The 18,520-nt window shown below is 38.5% G+C and overlaps 1 pseudogene; it reads right to left on the bottom strand.

The window, feature by feature from the left end:
- Nucleotides 1-8,155: 8,155 nt before the first annotated feature.
- Nucleotides 8,156-18,246, bottom strand: LOC124613671 (annotated as a pseudogene).
- Nucleotides 18,247-18,520: the final 274 nt, after the last annotated feature.

The following is an 18,520-nucleotide window of genomic DNA, read 5'->3' as shown; positions in this document are numbered from 1 at the left end:
GCCCTTCATTTGCCTGTAGCAGGTCTTCCAGCTTCTTTTTCACCTTCTTGGGTGTTTGTCTTGCTTTCTTAGCCACATTAGATGCAGACCTGTCTGCGTCGGCTATCATCATTTTATCATAATGTTGCAGCCCAGTGATCATATTTTCACCAGGATTAATTCCCAGCTTTTTCAGTACCCAACACTTTCCAATATTACCACAATTGAATGTAATAACAGCATCATGAACTCCTAGTTTCATTGTATACATGCCCACAAATACAGTTTTAGGAACGCAGTTCCAAATTATGCTGTTCAAACATTCATTTGGGTTCTGTGTCTGCCATTGCAGACATTTCCTTGGAAGGTCAGGATGAGCCAAGCCCCTGGAAATAGGTGTAATTGTGCTGTAATAACAGCGGCAGGAAGAGAATGCTGGTGAGAATAAGATTCTCCAGTTGCCTGAGCCCTATTGTATTTGCACCACGAATTTTTTCCTGATGGACACAATCCATGGCATGGCTTATCATCAGTAGAGGACTTATTGAGGAATATGGCCCAAACATCTCTCTTCATTGCCTCCAGATTTTCTTTATTTCTCCTAATTGCCTGCCCATAGTATACCTGCAAATTTTCTATAACAACTACCCGCAACCACACTTGAACAAAACTTACCGCGTGTTTGAAAGCGTGCAATACAGGGGATATAAAGATCTAAAATCTATGCATAAAAGTAGGTGACAGAAAAGTGGGCGTGGCACATAAACACACGTGGTAGGAAAATGCTCCTTAAGTGACCGAAAAAAATTTTTTTCAGCAAAATCCTTTTCAGAGTACACAAATGAAACCTGAATCTATCGAAATGTGATGAAAACCGAAAATCGATTTTTTTCGACCTGGACCACGATGTGGTCCCCTTACGTAGTCATTTCGTCAGAAATGAACCCATGGAATTTCGCAGAGTGAGAAAGAAGTGCAGGTGAAATGTTAACGTTTCTGCAAGACGATGCAGTGGGAATGTGTGGTGCAGTACACGCTAGACTGTGCAGAGAGTGTGCGAGAGTAGTACAATGATGACGACACGTGCTTAACAAGTGAAAGTGTTATTGAAAGAGATGCATGCAATTCGTCATCCTTGTCGGACAGGGAGCCATAAATCCGTTCTCCAGTCAGAACGTAGTAAAGTAGAAGACTTGTCCAAGGAGCGGGCTCTGAACACAATTACATAAACGGAAGATCATCGGCAGCACAGTAAAAAACAATTATGAACAGATTTCAAATAAATCCGCATCAATAAGACTGTGTAGAGCGTAAGAAAGACTACGGACATTCGAGGGAGGAAAAGGCGTACTTGTTACAAAAACTGGTGTTTCCGCGTTTCAAGGGTACTCGATACAACTTAACAGAATGTGCGTGACATTGAGCAACTATGTTACGCAGATAAAATTGCGCGCGACATGGATTACAGGATTTCAAGGGAAGCAGTGGATGGTTTTATAGCTTCAAATAGTGCCACAGAATTGAATGACGTAAAATAACGAAATTTCAAACAGTCAATGTGACGATGCACAGTGAACTATGGAATCGACCTGAAAGTTTGTAGATAAGATAAACAAACTTATCCCATCGCGTAACAAGGAGTTTGTTTTCAACTTCTGCCAATCGGGGTTTGAATAGGAAATGGATATGAAAGGTACTTTGAAAATTAGTGGTACGAAGAGAGTTGTATCAAGACAACTAACATCAATTCCTTAACTCATTCGTTTACAATTATGTCAACTGTTAATCTGGATGGTAAATTGGCTGGAAAGTTATTTATTGTGCTGCGAGGAGTTGGAGATGCTCCCGCCGCAAATATTCTTTGTCATATGCGTCATCGTGCAAGGGCAGTAGGGAATATTTACGTCACACCAAGCAAGAGTGTGAAAATGGGCTTAAGTAAACTATAAGTTTGGTATTAGCACTACTTTTGGCCAGTAGCTGGTCAAAATAACGTTCTTTCGCTTGATTCCTGGTCTAAATATAAAAACCATACTTTTTTTAGAGCAAACTAACCCTCCTGGAAAGTGTGTGACGTTGCAATTCATACCACCTAGGAGTACTGGACGACTTCAGCTTTTGGATGTTTGGTTTTTCTATGAAACATATTATCGCTCTATCTGCAGCCTACGACTTAAAGGATAGCCAGTTTCACTATAAGGTCACGACAGGCTGTTTCGCGTTCCGTTGCATGCCATCACGTTCCATCATTTCTCATCACCCCGTTACACCAGTATGTTCTATAAGTATTCTTTAAGACTGGATATCTAGCTGAACGTCCTGCGCAGTTTGTAACTCCCAAAGAGCTCACCTTCGATCCTGATGGTGCGAACCTTTGTGATCACTGTGGCACGCCATTTTTCATTCGGTGTTCATGGTGCAAGTTAATGTTGTGTTTTGAACATTTCCTGCTTGTCAACGATGTCCATTTTGTGAAGTGTAATGCATACACCCATACAAGGTTGATTTCTCCTATCATAAATGCTAACACAAAACTTTCAATTGAGCCTTAGTAAAGATTGAACTTGCGACCTCGCACTCAAAGGGTTCGTCTAGAGTTTCTTGACAGCCCATACGTAAATATGGAGCTTATTTTCAGCAGTTAATATGAAATCAATAAAATGCAGTTGTACGACAATCGAGCGATGACTTATCAATTTTACTGACATGTACTGCTCAGTGGCAGCACAGTAAAAAAAAAAAAAAAAAAAAAAAAACACCCCTTTAGAAAACGATAAAAATAACAAGATATTGTTGTTGTTTTTGTCTTCAGTCCATAGACCAGTTTGATGTAGTTCTCCGGCCTATTCTATACTGTCTATACTAAGCAAGCTTCTTCATCTCCCAGTACCTACTGCAACCTACAGCCTTCTGAATCTGCTTTGTGTATTCGTCTCTTGGTCTCCCTCTACGATTTTTATACTCCGTACTGCTCTCCAGTACTACGTTGGTGATACCTTGATGCTTCAGAACATGTCCTACCAACCGATTCCTTCTTCTAGTCAAGTTGTGTCACAAATTTCTCTTCTCCTCAATTCTATTCAGTACCTCCTCATTAGTTATGCGATCCACCCATCTATTCTTCAGCATTCTTCTGTAGCACCACATTTCGAAAACTTCTATTCTCTCCTTGTCCAAACTATTTAGCGTCCATGTTTCACTTCCATACTTGGCTACTCTCCATACAAATACTTTCAGAAACGACTTCCTGACACTTCAATCTATACTCGATGTTAAAAAATTTCTCTTCTTCAGAAACGCTTTGCTTGCCATATCCAGTCTACACTTTATGTTCTCTCTACTTAGACCAACGATTTTTCTCTCCAAATATCAAAACTCATTTACTACTTTAAGTGTCTCATTTCCTAATCTAATTCCATCAGCATCACCTGATTTGCTTCGACTACGTTCCACTATCCTCGTTTTGTTTTTGTTGATGTTCATCTTACATCCTCCTTTCAAGACACTGTCCGCTCCATTCCGGTTCTTTGCTGTCTCTGTAGGAATTACAATGTCATCGGAAAACCTCAAAGTTTTTATTTCTTCACCATGGATCTTAATTCCTAATCCAAATTTTTCTTTGGTTTTCTTTGTAACATCGGGGATAGGCTACAACCCTGTTTCACTCCCTTCCCAACCACTGTTTCCCTTTCATGCACCTCAATTCTTATAACTGCTATCTGGTTTCTGTACAACTTGTAAATAGCCTTGCGCTTCCTGTATTTGACCCCTGCCAGCTTCAGAATTTGAAAGGGAGTATTCCAGTCAACATTGCCAAAGGTTCCTCTAAGTTTACAAATGCTTATACAATGTACTGCTTTAATTAGCGACTGGTAGTTGTTAGCCTTTACCTGAATTTTGAAGGAGAAAGCTTTTGTCGAGGGTGTTTTGTTGTGGAACTGATAGCCATTTTAGTTAACGAAGGAAGATGTGCGCACCAGTTGTCGAGACGGCGGAAGAAGATCCCTGACAGCTCGCAGCACTGTCACAAGCTTTCAACTGCGATGCGCTAACGGCTGTAAGCGCAAATAGTAGCCGTCTACAAAGGAGCGGCACCACGAGGCGTTTCGGTAGAGACGTTTACAAAATAGCGTTACGTAATTCGTTGAGGTAGGCCTGTGAATCCACCGCCCCCAGCCAACTGCAACTATCAGGAATCAAATTACGCCGATATAACTATAGCGAGTGGGAAACTGGGAGGGTGACTTTTCGTTCCCTACAAATGCAGCATGGATATCCTTAATGTGACCACGTACACATCCTGTAATTCCGTCACTCAGTCGATCGGCGTCTCCTCTTGATTTTTTTACTGCTTGTCAGTAACGTCTGGGGTTTGTTGATTTATAATCTTTCTTTCCATATGAGCTACGCATTGTTTACAAGCACTAAAATCCTTTATGTTCCAGCTATAGAAACATGAATTTAATTTTGCATATTTCGTATTATTTGTACAATACTGTGTGTAATTGCTTCAGTGTGATATAATTTTTACAATAGTTTTTAATTTTTTATATCTTTCGTGTTTAACGTCAATTTATGATACATTTCACTCTTTCAGTGTGGACAAGACGAGCAATGCACGGGCTCTTGAAAACGTGCAGCAGTGTTGTTCAAGAATGTATTCGTACATCTTAAAAATAGACGGACCATTTGTATCATTATCCCGCCACTTACTGTTGTTAACTTTGTGCCACGTATGGGTGTTGAAACAAAAATATCGGTATTTCTTATCCATATTGTACAAAACGTAATGTCCATTTCTGAAATATGGATAGAAATTTCAAAGTGTACGCTCCTGTTGTTTCAGCAAATGTTGCAGTGTTTTGTAACAGCAGCATACGTTACGGTCAAGGTTCGAAATAAAATAGCGCTGGCAGTTACCAAAATGGTTGAGGTGTAGGATCTTCTCCAGCCATAAACTAATCAAGAAGAATTTCAGAATAAAACCAATCTTCTATGTACAAGATACAAGTGGGAAAGCAATAAAATAAAATGAACAAAAAAATCGAAACTCTGCGGTTCTTCCACACTGTGGTATTTTGATGAACTTTCATTAGAGGACGAGTAGATGAGAATAGATTTTCGTCTAGCTGTGTCTTATTTTTCGAAAGTGAGTGCAACGTAACTCGAACAAGTTGTTAAATGTTTGATTGTTGATTCGGATGTAATCATCGGGTTCCGAGCGTAATATTTCCTTTGCAGATATTCATGGCATATTAATCTGTGAATTGCAGCCATTCCCTAGACCAGTGTCTAGTTTTCTTTTTCTTATTAGAGGCAAAGTCAGCGCAAAAATTGATTTTTAAGCACTGTTGGCGTTAAAGTACTTCGCGACACGATAAGCGCAGCGTGATAGTTGTTTCAAAGTGCCGTTAAATTTGACTGGTTTTGTTGCTACGTCTGCTTGCTTGTTTGATAAAACATGGCTAGGAAAGATCCTGTTTGACAAACAAGTCTGGTGATTTACGAATGCCTCAAGATCATTACACAACAATTTCCTTGCATCTGCAAAGAACTAGATTTCGTAAAGAAAACATAGCGACTTTAAATTGCGTAATTATATGTTTGTAGTTTCATTCCAACCTCATGTAAAGATTTTTATAACTATAGATCATTTTTGGGTCACATAACATATGTTAATTTTTACGCCATTAATCGACACTTTCGGGTCACTTAAGTGATAATTTTCCGTCTTATAGGTAATAACAAATCATCATCCTCATATCCAGTTTCGTTTTGGGTTTTCTTGCCTGTTCCAATATCAGGTAGACTGTTTATGAGTACCAAAATCCTGGTCGGTCTTCATATTCGTAAACTAAATTAATTCCTAACAGAGGTAGGTACACCCACGGACGCCCTCTCCTCCTCTCCCCCTTGTGGATGCCCCTGATGAGTTTGGCTCCTTTGGCACACTAACGGTTCTCCTGATAATGAAACATTCGTACATATCAATCCCTTACACAGAGGAGAAAATAAAATTAATACCATTGATTAATATAGAAACTGAAGATGATTTCAGTTTGCCGCTCCTTAGAAAAACTTCTTACCAATCTCACCCGCCATGGCAACACCGTATACAAAGATAGATAAGCATACAACTAAGTATTCGTAATTATAATCCAATGAGTACAGGTGACAATCTTTGCCAAACAACTTTCTGAAACTTTATTGAAGACACACACAAAAAGAAAACAAAGACCTATAAAACCAATCAAAGTTATTACTACAGAATCCATGTCTCTCAGACTCTGACTGCAAGTATAATCATGTATGAGCAATCTCTCCTTTCAATCCATTCCCTAACAATCTCACTCAGTTTATACTGAGACTATAGTAATGCAGTTCATTTACTCATCAACTGCCGTCGCTACTATACCCTCTTAATCATTCACAACTAAGCAATATAGTGCAAAGTGAACCTGGAAAAGACGTCTTTCTGTTCAAGATAATCTTTGACCAAAATGTTTTGTGCGCTACACCCGCCTGTTCGCAGCTTCATTAGAAATTTTCATTCCAGAAATCGCGTTCTTTGGCAGTACAGCCATTCAGTGCACCAGTTAATCTGTCTTCTATAATAATAACAGAACTGTAAAACCATCGCGTCTGTCTTTTTGTCTCTTCGAACGTGCTAATCTCGAAAACCACTAGACCAATTTTCACGGGGATTTCAGAAGTAACTTGAGTGTAGCTTGGGACGATGTGTAGGCTTTATTCAATCAAAATTGGATCATAAAAAAGGTATCATGATTTAAAGTTTCATCTAAAACCGTAGATTATATCTGTTTGAATACCCTAATTTCCAAAACCGCTATAGGAATTTTCATAGGGTTCTCACAGCTAACTTGAACGTAGCTAGTGGCAATCTGATCATGAAAAAAAGAAACGAAGTAATGTAAAGTTTTAGGAGTCTGCACAGCTTAGTAGCTCGGATTAATGACGGCGTAGCACACCAAAGAACGACCAGATGGCGCTGTTAGTTTCGTAGTACACCACAGAACCGACAGGTGGCTCTGGCAGTTTTTCTATCTTTATTTTAGTTCAGTGGCAGAAATATTTTCGTAAGTATACGTCAGCGACAGAATAAGGGACGCTATCTTATCTTCACGAATACAAACTAACAGTGAATCTTGTTGGCTCGGATATAATAATTCCTCGACTTCGCTTTGTGTGTGAATAACTACAGAAAATCGTTTGCTTGTTTCAAGAGGTTTAATTTACTATTGAGTTCTTGGCTAGGAAAAACGAATTTATTGCTAAAATGATCCTACGAGTGTTCCATTTCTACCAATTGAGGTACTGAACCCTAAACCGACATTTTTTTAACTGTCTACGCGAAGTGCGAGCGTTAGTAACAGCTACATACTTCATCATTACAACCACCCAGACAAAATTGGGAATCACAAGTCGAATCGTACATAATACTTCTTGTCAGTAACCATACACATATATCACACAACATGATGCATCAAGGCCTAATCGCACTGCATACATTTTGACGTTTATCAAACGTGTCTTGTTTATAGAGTAAATCTGCTGTTCTACGCGAAGTGCGAGCGTTAGTAACAGCTACATACTTCATCATTACAACCACCCAGACAAAATTGGGAATCACAAGTCGAATCGTACATAATTCATCTTGTCAGTAACCATACACATATAGTACACAACATGATGCATCAATGCCTAATCGCACTGCATACATTTTGACGTTAATCTTACATCCATATTCTTACTCGTCTATCAAACGTGTCTTGTTTATAGAGTAAATCTGCTGCACATTCAAGTTCAACTGCGAGATAACGAATGGCATCATAGGATTTTCAGCAACATTTCAACGTACTCAGATCATGAAACCAACTGAGCGAGAAATAAAACATACAGAACTTAATCAGTTTTTCCCACAGTACGCACGAAGACAATATAAAAATTGCTTTATAATTACTACCAGTGGCGGCTCGTAGAAATCAGCGGGTGTACTGCTGCAGAAAATTTTGAGCCTTTGTTTTAAAAGCGTGTGAAAGGAAACAGACGCCTATAAGAAGAAAATTTATTTGTAAATTGATAAAGTCCTAAGAGAACAAAGTTAAATATTATTCACTTATTTAACCTTCATTGTTACAGTTAAAGCTTGCTCCATTTATTTAAAAGGGAAATCCACTCTTCCTGTTTTAATGTTAGCAAAAAGCTCAATGATTTTCGCCTTCATCTGTGAATGGCATCTGAGTAAATTTTTCTCCGTTGAAAGCAGTGCAAGTGCATTGAGTATTTCGGAATTCATCGCACTTTTTCGGAAAATTTTTGTTCTTTTTAGCGCTGAAAAGAAGTGTTCTGCCTTTAATGTAGTTAAGGGAACTGTCAAGAGCACTTTTATGTTTCGTTATTTCACTAAGAAAATAGTCTAGATTTTATACCAAGATAAATTTCAGCTGCTCCGTTAATTTGCAATATTCATGAAAATCACACCTTCCTCGTACTTTTAGTACAGTTTCAGTTATCTTTGTCAGTAGCAGGATACGCTTCAGCGGTCAGTACTAACATTTGAGAACGATGTTCATCCTTAAAACTGGAGAAACATTTCTTGTCGAAAAATTTAGCAGATATTAAGTGTTTAGTGGAAGAACGTCTGTCCATTACATCAACAGCAATACTTTCACACAATCCTATCGTGTTTGAAGCATTCTCACAGTATTTTCAGTTTTTTAATTCTGAAATACCAATTCCCAGTATCGTTATATATTCATTAAGAGTAAGCATACTTGACTCTCGAGAATGCATGTGGTTGCAACTTATTTCAAAGTGAGGCATAATCTTATGAAAAAGCCGTCGACAAAACTTGAAATTATCATCATTCAGTTTTTTGAAATTCCTGTTGCTTCTGCAATAGTTTGATCTGCATTTCATGTCGTAACATTTCTGAAGATGAATTTCAACTGTTGCGGACTGAACTGGTTTCCTATCTTTAAGTTCCTATATGTCTGTGTTGTAATTCTGAACAATGAAAGTGGTGTGATTACGAAAACGCTATCTGATAACATGAGTCGTCGAAACTGTCTCAAATTGTATCTGAATAAATTTTTACCAAAATAACCAGAAAACCTAAAACTGCATGCTGAAGAAGCTGTCATGTGAAATCCTGTATCGTACAGTGTCGTGAACAGTACTATAATGCGTGACGTCACAATGCGTGACTTGCAGTTTCAATACACAAAACTAACAGAACAAAAATTCTACATAAGATCAAAAATAGAATTTGCAAAGAAGAAATAACCAAAATACGTCTCTGATAATACATAGACCTATGCGAACTAACTAAATAAAGTTCCAATAGTTAATGTATGTACACGCAAATGTAATAGTGCACTATAAGACTAAGATTATCTGCATAAGAAGTGAAACTCAATCTTCACCTAAACTGTGTGAGCCGTAATTTGTCGTTATGTCACGGTACGTCTTCCGCATGACATCTTTGCCTCCAGCACAGGGCGGGCCGTTTTGACGTAAGCAAATGTGTGATGCGTGAACTCGAGGGAGGCGGCGACAGAGCAGGCACGGCATGATGTGATCTGAGCAGTGCGGTTTCTCTGTCGCACGACTGGACTTCTGTATCCCGCCTCGGGCCGTGTTCCGAGAATGAGATTTCATCTGCGGCTCCGGAGGACACGAGGCGGTCGAAGCCGTTCCCACTGCGGAAGCCCGTGGTTACAGGGCCTTGGTTAAGAGGGAAGTGTGAAGTCTTTGAACTGTCATCAGGTGCCTTACTTCTGTTGATTGAATGTGGTGACTGCGTGAGGTTCTCGAAAGGTTCCTTTCTATTGTCCTTCCCAGTGCATCGCCGTCTGCTTATGCGCCTTAGCCGCCTTCACGGCTATATAAAAACACCGACTCAATCTCCCTGCTTGCTTAAGCCCCGGTCGTGCATATGTCCAGTGCGAGTCCAAGAGGCCTGGGCGTGTTTGTATCAACTGCTTATTATACACCAGCGTAAATTTGCATTTTTTCTGTAATTGAGACATACTGTGACGAAATAAATCTCAGGTTAACAGCCTGGTATGAGTGTGCATAGGACACAATATCTCGGCAATCGACCACGTTGCCATCATCAGGTGCGCTGATGTAGTGACCGGCTGTGGGCCGGCGCCATGTATATGTAGGACAATCCCCCTCCCGCTCCTCCCTCAGGCGCTTCCTATGAGTCGGTGCGGTGCTTCTCGGACGCTGTAGCTGAACCGCGCGCGTGGTGCGAACCGCACCAACTCATTGGAAGCCCCTGAGGGAGGAGCGGGAGGGGGATTGTAGATTGTACTACATATACACGGCGCCGGCCCACCACCGGTCAGTACATCAGCCCACCTGATGATGGCAACGTGGTCGATTGCAGAAATACTGTGTCCTATGCACACTCATGCCAGGCTGTTCACCCGAGATATTTTTCGTCATAAAATACGCCTGGAGAAATTAAGGAATCACAGGACACCATGTGTTTTTTCCTTCTTATATATGACAGATTGTGGACTTTGGTTTAAGTTACCTCATTTATTGTTGTGAGTGGCTTTGATGCTTGCTAGTTTATTTGTTAGTTCTGGGAGAAAAGGGTTCGTACTAATGAATCGAAGCTCGTCTGCTAGTCCTGTGCATCCATTCAAATATTTTTACCGTGCCGCGTGACGTCCCCTCGCTAACGTTACGCCTTTGGCGTTGTTTTGAGACTGAATTGCGGCTGGCGGGCAAAACTTCTTATTTCCTTGTTGAGATTTGTGTGTGGGTGCACTAATAAAGTCACGATTGGATTTTTTTCTGTTATTATTCAATGGCTTGGTTTCTGCCCGATTGTTGATAAGTAGGTGTGGAATTAACCCGTAACTCACTATGTGACCTTTCGGTAACGTATACTAAGAGGTGTGATCTCTGGGACCCCCATTTTAAACCAAGATTTAAGCTCTACATAGTTTGAAAATTTAATTTATGTTGTATAACATTTACGGTTACAAATATGTTAATGTTGTTTAAATGATCCTTGTTCATTTTATTGCACTAAACGAAGCCAGCAGTATTTTACTTTTGTATCACCCAAAAATCATATATTTCTATGAAGCTTTTTCAAGAGTACGCATAAACTAACTGTTTGAAAATTGAATTTTACTTTCTGAAAAATGATGGTATCTCTGTAGAAAGCAAATTTTCACATAAAACTTCGATATAAAAATTGAACTCAGGAAAAGGAAGGAAGCAAAATTAACGTTCAGTGCTGAGATCAATATTTTCTTTACTATCACTCAGAACAAATTTAATTTTAACTAATACATTAAATATTTTATTGCAAAAACAGGAAGGTCATCATCATTGCTGTCCTGAAATTCTTCCTCGGAATGGTCCTCTTGTTCACTAAAAGAATTTTGATCACGCGCTATTAAAAATCCTTGTCTTCTTCGTCTACTTATTGTTCTATGTCACTTGTGGTAGATTCTTTTATGTGTTTGTCTATTTTTTGTTTGTCTGTTGTCGATGTATTATGCTAGCAGTAAAAGGTCGTAACAACGAGATAAAATTGTCTCTGATAGTGCCGTTAAAAGAATTACTGTTTCTTGCGCATATGAAGAGTCTTGTGGGAGACGGCTGGAGAGCCGTGGAGATAGCATTTACACTTGCGCCTGTATCTTATATTGCTGTAAATTTAAAACCCTCAGTATTAACTTCAATAGCCGCTTGTGGCATGCTTCGTGGCTTACAGTTACAAGTTTTATCACCTTCAAGCAATTCTTCCCTGATATCAGCATGGTTGTATCTAATCAATTTTATTTTATTGTCACGACCCATTCACAAGTTCCGACCAGCCTTTCGGGGCTAAAGTTGGTCGATTTTAGTATTGCTGTCCATTGTTAGATAAGTTGTGTTCATCATTAACATCAGTAATTATTGGGGAATAATCTCTCCAGTTATTGCTCTTATTGTTGTGATTGTGTGGAGTATTGTTGTTATTGTGTGACTGTTTCCAAACTGATGTTCTGGGATTTTGACAATATCCAGGATTATATCTTCTTCCCTATTTGCTGTTGTTATGGTATTTGTAACCCTGGTTGTTACCATTATTCTGACGAGAATTACTATTTGATCTGTAGCTCTGTCCTTCTTGCCCATTATTGCTATTTGAGGGTTGTTGCCTGCTGTTGTTGTGGTTACTATTGCTATAGTTCCTTTCATTTAAACCATTGACCTAATGTGGATTGTAGGACCTACGTTTAATATCCTCTAATAGCATGTCGACTGCATCGACTGCTGTCAGGAATTCTTCCAGGTTATTGTCGTTGACATGCAGCAATTTTGTTTGTATGTCAATCGGCAATCTGGAAGAATTTAATACTCTAATCAAGTCTTTGGAAGAAATTGGTTCACACAAATATTTTGTTTTGTTGAGATATCGCTCAAAATATTTCCTGAGTGTTCCAAGTCTTGAATTATATGTTTCTGGGTTATATACTTGCTTTCTTATCCTTTCCTGTATTGCAGGAGACCAATATTTGTCGATAAAATCCTGCTCAAAATCTGAGTACATAAGATAAGTGTCTATTGGCTCACTACTCCACATAGCTCCATCTCCTACCATATGTTCACTTACATAACTAATTTTCTGTCCTTCTGTCCAAATCCTGGATAAAACTCCTTTAAACGATTTTACGAACATGATGGGATGAATAGTTTTCTTTTTTAGATTGAAAGTTGGAAATTGTCTATATTTCATAAGTTTTTCCTCCACATGAAGTGTTGCATAATCTGGTACACGATCCTGCATGCCACTACTATATGGGGAATTGTCAGTATGTCGATGTTCATGTACACCAGCATTTTGTTGGATGCTAGATGGATTAACTCTCTCGCTTGTGTAGATGTTTTCGGAACCTACTGACTGATAATCTTGGTCAGACTGACGAATATCTTCAATTTGTTTACGCACCTCTAGCAGACCTTTGAAAAATTCTTGGTGTGCAACCTGTGTCTGTCAATACTTCATCGAATTGTTTCCTAATTTTCCATAAGTCGTTTGATAATTCTTTGTTCTGAGAATCTCTGTCATTTATAGCTTCGGTGACTGCAGACTGAACTTTCTGCTCAACAGCGTCCACTAATTGCGAGTCACGCTCACCGAGCCACTGATTAAAGACATCGGAAAACTGTTCCATCTCATGTGTAAGCTGTTGCTTAACCACGTTAGCTTGCCCTATTGTAACGTAATGTAATTCCTGTGACAGTTCTGTAACTGTGGCCGATAGCTGCTCTTGCTATTGTGACGCTTTATCAAATTCTAACTGAAGATTGTTAACCGCTTCTGGTAGGTGCCTGTGTACTTCCTGAAAAATTTCAAACTCTGTTATTAAAGCTGTCTGCGTAAGAGAAACTTGTTCTATTTTAGTTTTAAGTTCCTCTTGCGTATTTACAATCTGCATTTGTAAAGCTGTTTTCATTATATTAATCTCTGATTTAAATATCGACTGTGATTCTGCTATTTGTTTTTGCAGAGCAGACTGTAGTTCGTTATGAGACTCAGCTTGACTTTCTCGAATTTCTCGAGACATTTCCTCTATTCGTTTCAGTAAAACTCTCATAGGGTCAACTACCTCCTGCATGAATTTACATATCAAATCCCTTCTCACATGACGAATCTGTGATCTTGGGAGATTCGGATTCAGAGTTTATTCTCATGAGTTCCCCAGACTACAATGTAAGTGTTAATATTCAGTTCGCACAGTTGAGTGAAACCAACACTCAACAAAGTTAGTCAAAATTAAACCAAGAATTCTCAAATGTCACTATTATAGGTCTCGTAAGAAAGTATAGCTTATCACTTTAGGAAATGCGATGTTTATTGCAACACGACTGTTCACTCAAGTTTGTGTGAATAGAGTTTGGATCATATTTCATGACACTGTACGAACGTTCACGTCAGATCACATCACATTGTGTGGCAGCACATTCTCCCACGAACACCCTGTTCAAACTTTGCACATAAATACAGTTCTCCTCTGAAACACTGAAGACATCCACTGTAAAAACTTTTCACACATAATAATGTCTCCATTTAAGTCATAGCACAGGAATACAAATCCGCAGAGCAACCCTTATCAAACACTGCGTCCGAATATCTGTAGAAAACAGTTGGTCCCACATTCACAATTTTCGGATGGTCTATTACATACAATTAAATTAAAACTTAAATAACATGAGTACCTTTGATAACACATTGTGTATGTCCACATATTCATGTCAACTGACTCATCACAAGGGCAAAAGTCTTCCTAATACATCAAGTCACAAAAGGATTAACTCTTCCCCAAGAGAGTGAAATAAATATTCATCTCGATTCAGTTTAGGTTAAGGATAGATAGACACAACCCTAACTTAGTCTCCTTTATGTGCTGTGTATGAAGTTCAATGGCAAAGCGCTTATATTCATAACTACTAAATTATAGAAACATCACCTTAAAAACACTTAACACTAACATACAAGATCAAATAACACAATACCACTAGTACAATATACCAATTAAAATCAAGCTTTTCACAATTACCCTAGATCATTGACTGTAGCTGTCTTTTGAGAAATATGGCTTTAAATCTTTATGTGGGTACATGCCCTTTACTTTTTAGTCGTTGGATGTCCTAGAATATAGGCTCCTGGATTTAGCATTGAAATTACTCTGTAGAGTCCAGAAAAAATTATTGACCACTTCTTATTCCTTTTCTTGAGCAATGATGCTTTGGGATGTGTCTTGAGTAACACCTTCATCCCAGTCTGAAATGTCTTTGCCCTTTTTAAACTTTCATCATGATAAATTATTCTCTGTTGAGCTTTTCTTTTAATCACTGATAGTAACTGACGAATCTTTGCCTCCCTATATTCTTCATTGATTGATAATTTAGGTAGACAATTTACCCACTCATTATTTTCTTTTCTATTAAACATCAATTCTGAGGGCGTATAGTTGGTTGAAGTGTGTGGTAAATTATTGTAAACTTCTTCAAATTTTTTTTAAATAGTTGACCCACATAGATTGTTTATGGTGACAATAAGTCCTTATAAATCTGTTAATTTCTTGGAATAGCCTCTCAATTGGATTGGCTTCTGGATGAAATCTAGAAATTAATCGTTGTTAAATCCAGCTTTCCTTCAAGGATCTTTTCCATCTGTATCCAGTGAAATTTGATGCACTATCAGATAATCAAACGTTGTGTTTCCCATCACCTGGGATGTAATCAGTGATGATTTCCTTAATAATTGCCTTTGCAGTACAAGTCTTGATCGGATACAATTTTACATACTTGGTGAATAAATCGTAAAATCCGACAATGTACTTAACATTCCCTCAGGCTCATGGTGGGGTCCCATTACATCAACACCTACTACCTTCAAAGGTTCCTCAACCACAATCGAATGAAACAGTCCTCTTACTCCACGATTCAAAGACTTTGCCTTTTGGCAAATCTGACAACTCCTTATGGTAGTTTCTACAACCTTTCTCAAGTTAGGAATGTAACAGTATCTACCTATCTTCTCTGTACACTTACTTAACCCACAATGTCACCACACTATGTGTGTATGCCATATTAATTTCCTTTCACAATTGTGTGGAATGCAGACACACCATTGGTTCGATTGGGAATGTCTTCTATGGAATAAGACATTGTCATTTATTTCATACATCTCTTTCAGTTTAGGTGAGTCATTTACCTGTATCTTCTGAATTATTTGTGTCCATCGAGGATCTTCTAGTTGTAAATGGGTAATGTCTTTCCACTTCTTAATGTAACCTCAACTGTGTTCAACATCCTTCATTAATAAGATTTTGAATTCTGTTGTTTGATCTTCTATTTCTTCAGATTCAGTTAATCCTTCTGGTAGTCTGGAAAGAGCATCAGCTATAACATTCTCTTTCCCATTGACATATATCACTTCAAACTGGTACTCTTGAAGTATTAATATCGATCTTGCTAATCTTGGATGAAGGAGTTTACAGTTGTCTAGAAAACTTAGTGCCTGATGGTCACAGTATACTCTCGAATGAGCACCAGCTAGGTAATAGTGGAACTTTCTAAATGCCCATATAATTGCTAAGGCTTCAAGCTCTGTGATTGTGTATGCTCGTTCACAGTGAGTGAGTGTCCGGCTTGCAAAAGATATGGCACAAAAAATAGGTTTATTGTCAACCATCTGAATTTGAAATAAGCAAGCTTCTAAACCATATGACAATGCATTTGTCATTAGTCCAAAATCCTATGTCATGTCCGGATGGTGTAGTATGGTTGCATTGACAAGTGCCACTTTGATTCTGTTGAATGCTTCTTCACAATCTGGAGTCCATTGCCATGACACATTCTTCCAAAGTAAGAATGTTAATGCTTCCGAATTAAGATCCTGTGTCGGTATAAAACGACGGTAAAATGAAGCTAATCCCAGAAATGTCTTTAATTGTGTTCAGTTGCATGGTGATGGCGCGTTTTCTATTGCGTCAATTTTCTTTTGAGCTGGCAAATTCCCATAGGATGAAATTAGATGTCCTAGGAAATTGATTTCATTCAAGGAAAACTTGGATTTCTTCAAGTTAGCAGTTACTCCTGATAATCTAAAACTTTCTAAGACTCTTCTAAGGATTAGAATATGTTGCTCCCAGTTGGTTGTAGCAATCAACATATCATCCACAAACGGGGTAACCAATTCACACAGCTCAGGTCCCAAGACAGTATCCAACGCTGAAATAAAAGCACCTGAACTCACGTTTAAACCAAATGGTAAAACCTTGAATTGATAACTGCGGCCGTCATAAAGGAATCCTGTGTACTTCCTTGATTCCATGTCTAATGCAACCTACCAAAATGATTATCGCAAATCAATTGTAGGAAAAAACTTGACACCAGGAAACTTATGGATTAGTCCTTCTATATTGGGAGGTTAGGTTCTCACAGGAAGAATAATTTTGTTAATCTCCCTAGCATCCAAAACCAAACGTACACTACCACCTAACTTTGGTACTACATGTAGTGGACGGCAATAATGACTGTTGGGTGGTTCAATGATGTCCAGCTAAACATTTGCTGTATCTCCCGATCGGTAGCAGATCTTAATGCCTATGGAATGGAGTAATATTGGTGACAGTAAGTTTTGTGTGGCCTAATATTTAAATGGCACACATAATTTTTTATAACACCTGGTTTCTTATCAAATAACATGGTTTAATTGCTTAACAGTTGTTTCAACTCATGCTTCTGTTGAGATATCAGGGCATTTGCTTCAGTTACTTTAACATCAATCTGTTCTCCTACAGTTAACTCTGATTTTTCGGTTAGAGGGTTAGAAATCTTCCTGTTGAAACTTCTCTTTATCAGCTTAATTTCGATCCTACGGCAGTAGCGTTCATGCAATTACTGCTTTTGAATTAAATTAACTGTCAGAGGTACACCATCAACAGTCAACATGAGATTACTGGAGGCGAAATCAATAATTGCATTTAACTCTCTCAGTAATTCATGTTCTTAAGTTAAGTCTACAACAAGATTTGGGACAATTAGGAATGTGCAATCAATCGCTCCATTACCCAAATTCATTTTAATTCTTGTCTGTAGCTTCACTGACTTGGAGCGTCCTCCTACAGCACCTAATATTTTGCAGTTTGCCACGGGTAAGGTCGGTATATTTGCCGTTCCTGTAACCTCTTCATGAGAGCCGTGGAGATAGCATTTACACTTGCACCTGTATCTAATATTGCTTTGAATTTAAAACCCTCAATATCAACTTCTATAGCCGCTTGTGACATGCTTCGTGGCTTAAAGTTACAAGTTTTATCACCTTCAAGCAATTCTTTCGTGATATCAGCATGGTTGTATCTAATCCATTTTATTTCATTGTCACGACCCCATTCACAAGTTCCGACCAGCCTTTCGGGGCTAAAGTTGGTCGATTTTAGTTTTCCTGTCCATTGTTAGGCAAGTTGTGTTCATTACTAACATCAGTAATTATTGGGGAATAATCTCTCCAATTATTGCTGTTACTGTTGAGATTCTGTCGAGTATCGTTGTTATTGTGTGAGTGGTTCCAACCTGATGTTCTGGGATTTTGACGATATCCAGGATTATATCTTCTTCCTTATTTCCTGTTGTTATGGTATTTGTAACCCTGGTTGTTACCATTATCCTGACGAGAATTACTATTTTTTGATCTGTAACTCTGTCCTTGTTGCCCATTATCGCTATTTGATTTCTGTTGCCTGCTGCTGTTGTGATTACTATTGCTATAGTTCCTTTCATTTAAACCATTGATCTAATGTGGATTGTAGGACCTACGTTTAATATCCTCTAATAGCATATCGACTGCATCGACTGATGTCAAGAATTCTTCCAGGTTATTGTCGTTGACATGCAGCAATTTTGTTTGTATGTCAATCGGCAATCTGGATTTTAATACTCTAATCAAGTCTTTGGAAGAAATTGGTTCACACAAATATTTTGTTTTGTTGAG

The sequence above is a fragment of the Schistocerca americana genome, chromosome 4 (assembly GCF_021461395.2).
Source record: "Schistocerca americana isolate TAMUIC-IGC-003095 chromosome 4, iqSchAmer2.1, whole genome shotgun sequence".
NCBI lineage: Eukaryota > Metazoa > Arthropoda > Insecta > Orthoptera > Acrididae > Schistocerca > Schistocerca americana.
Note: the sequence above shows the minus strand (reverse complement) of the source record. Positions and strands in the feature narration are given on the sequence as shown.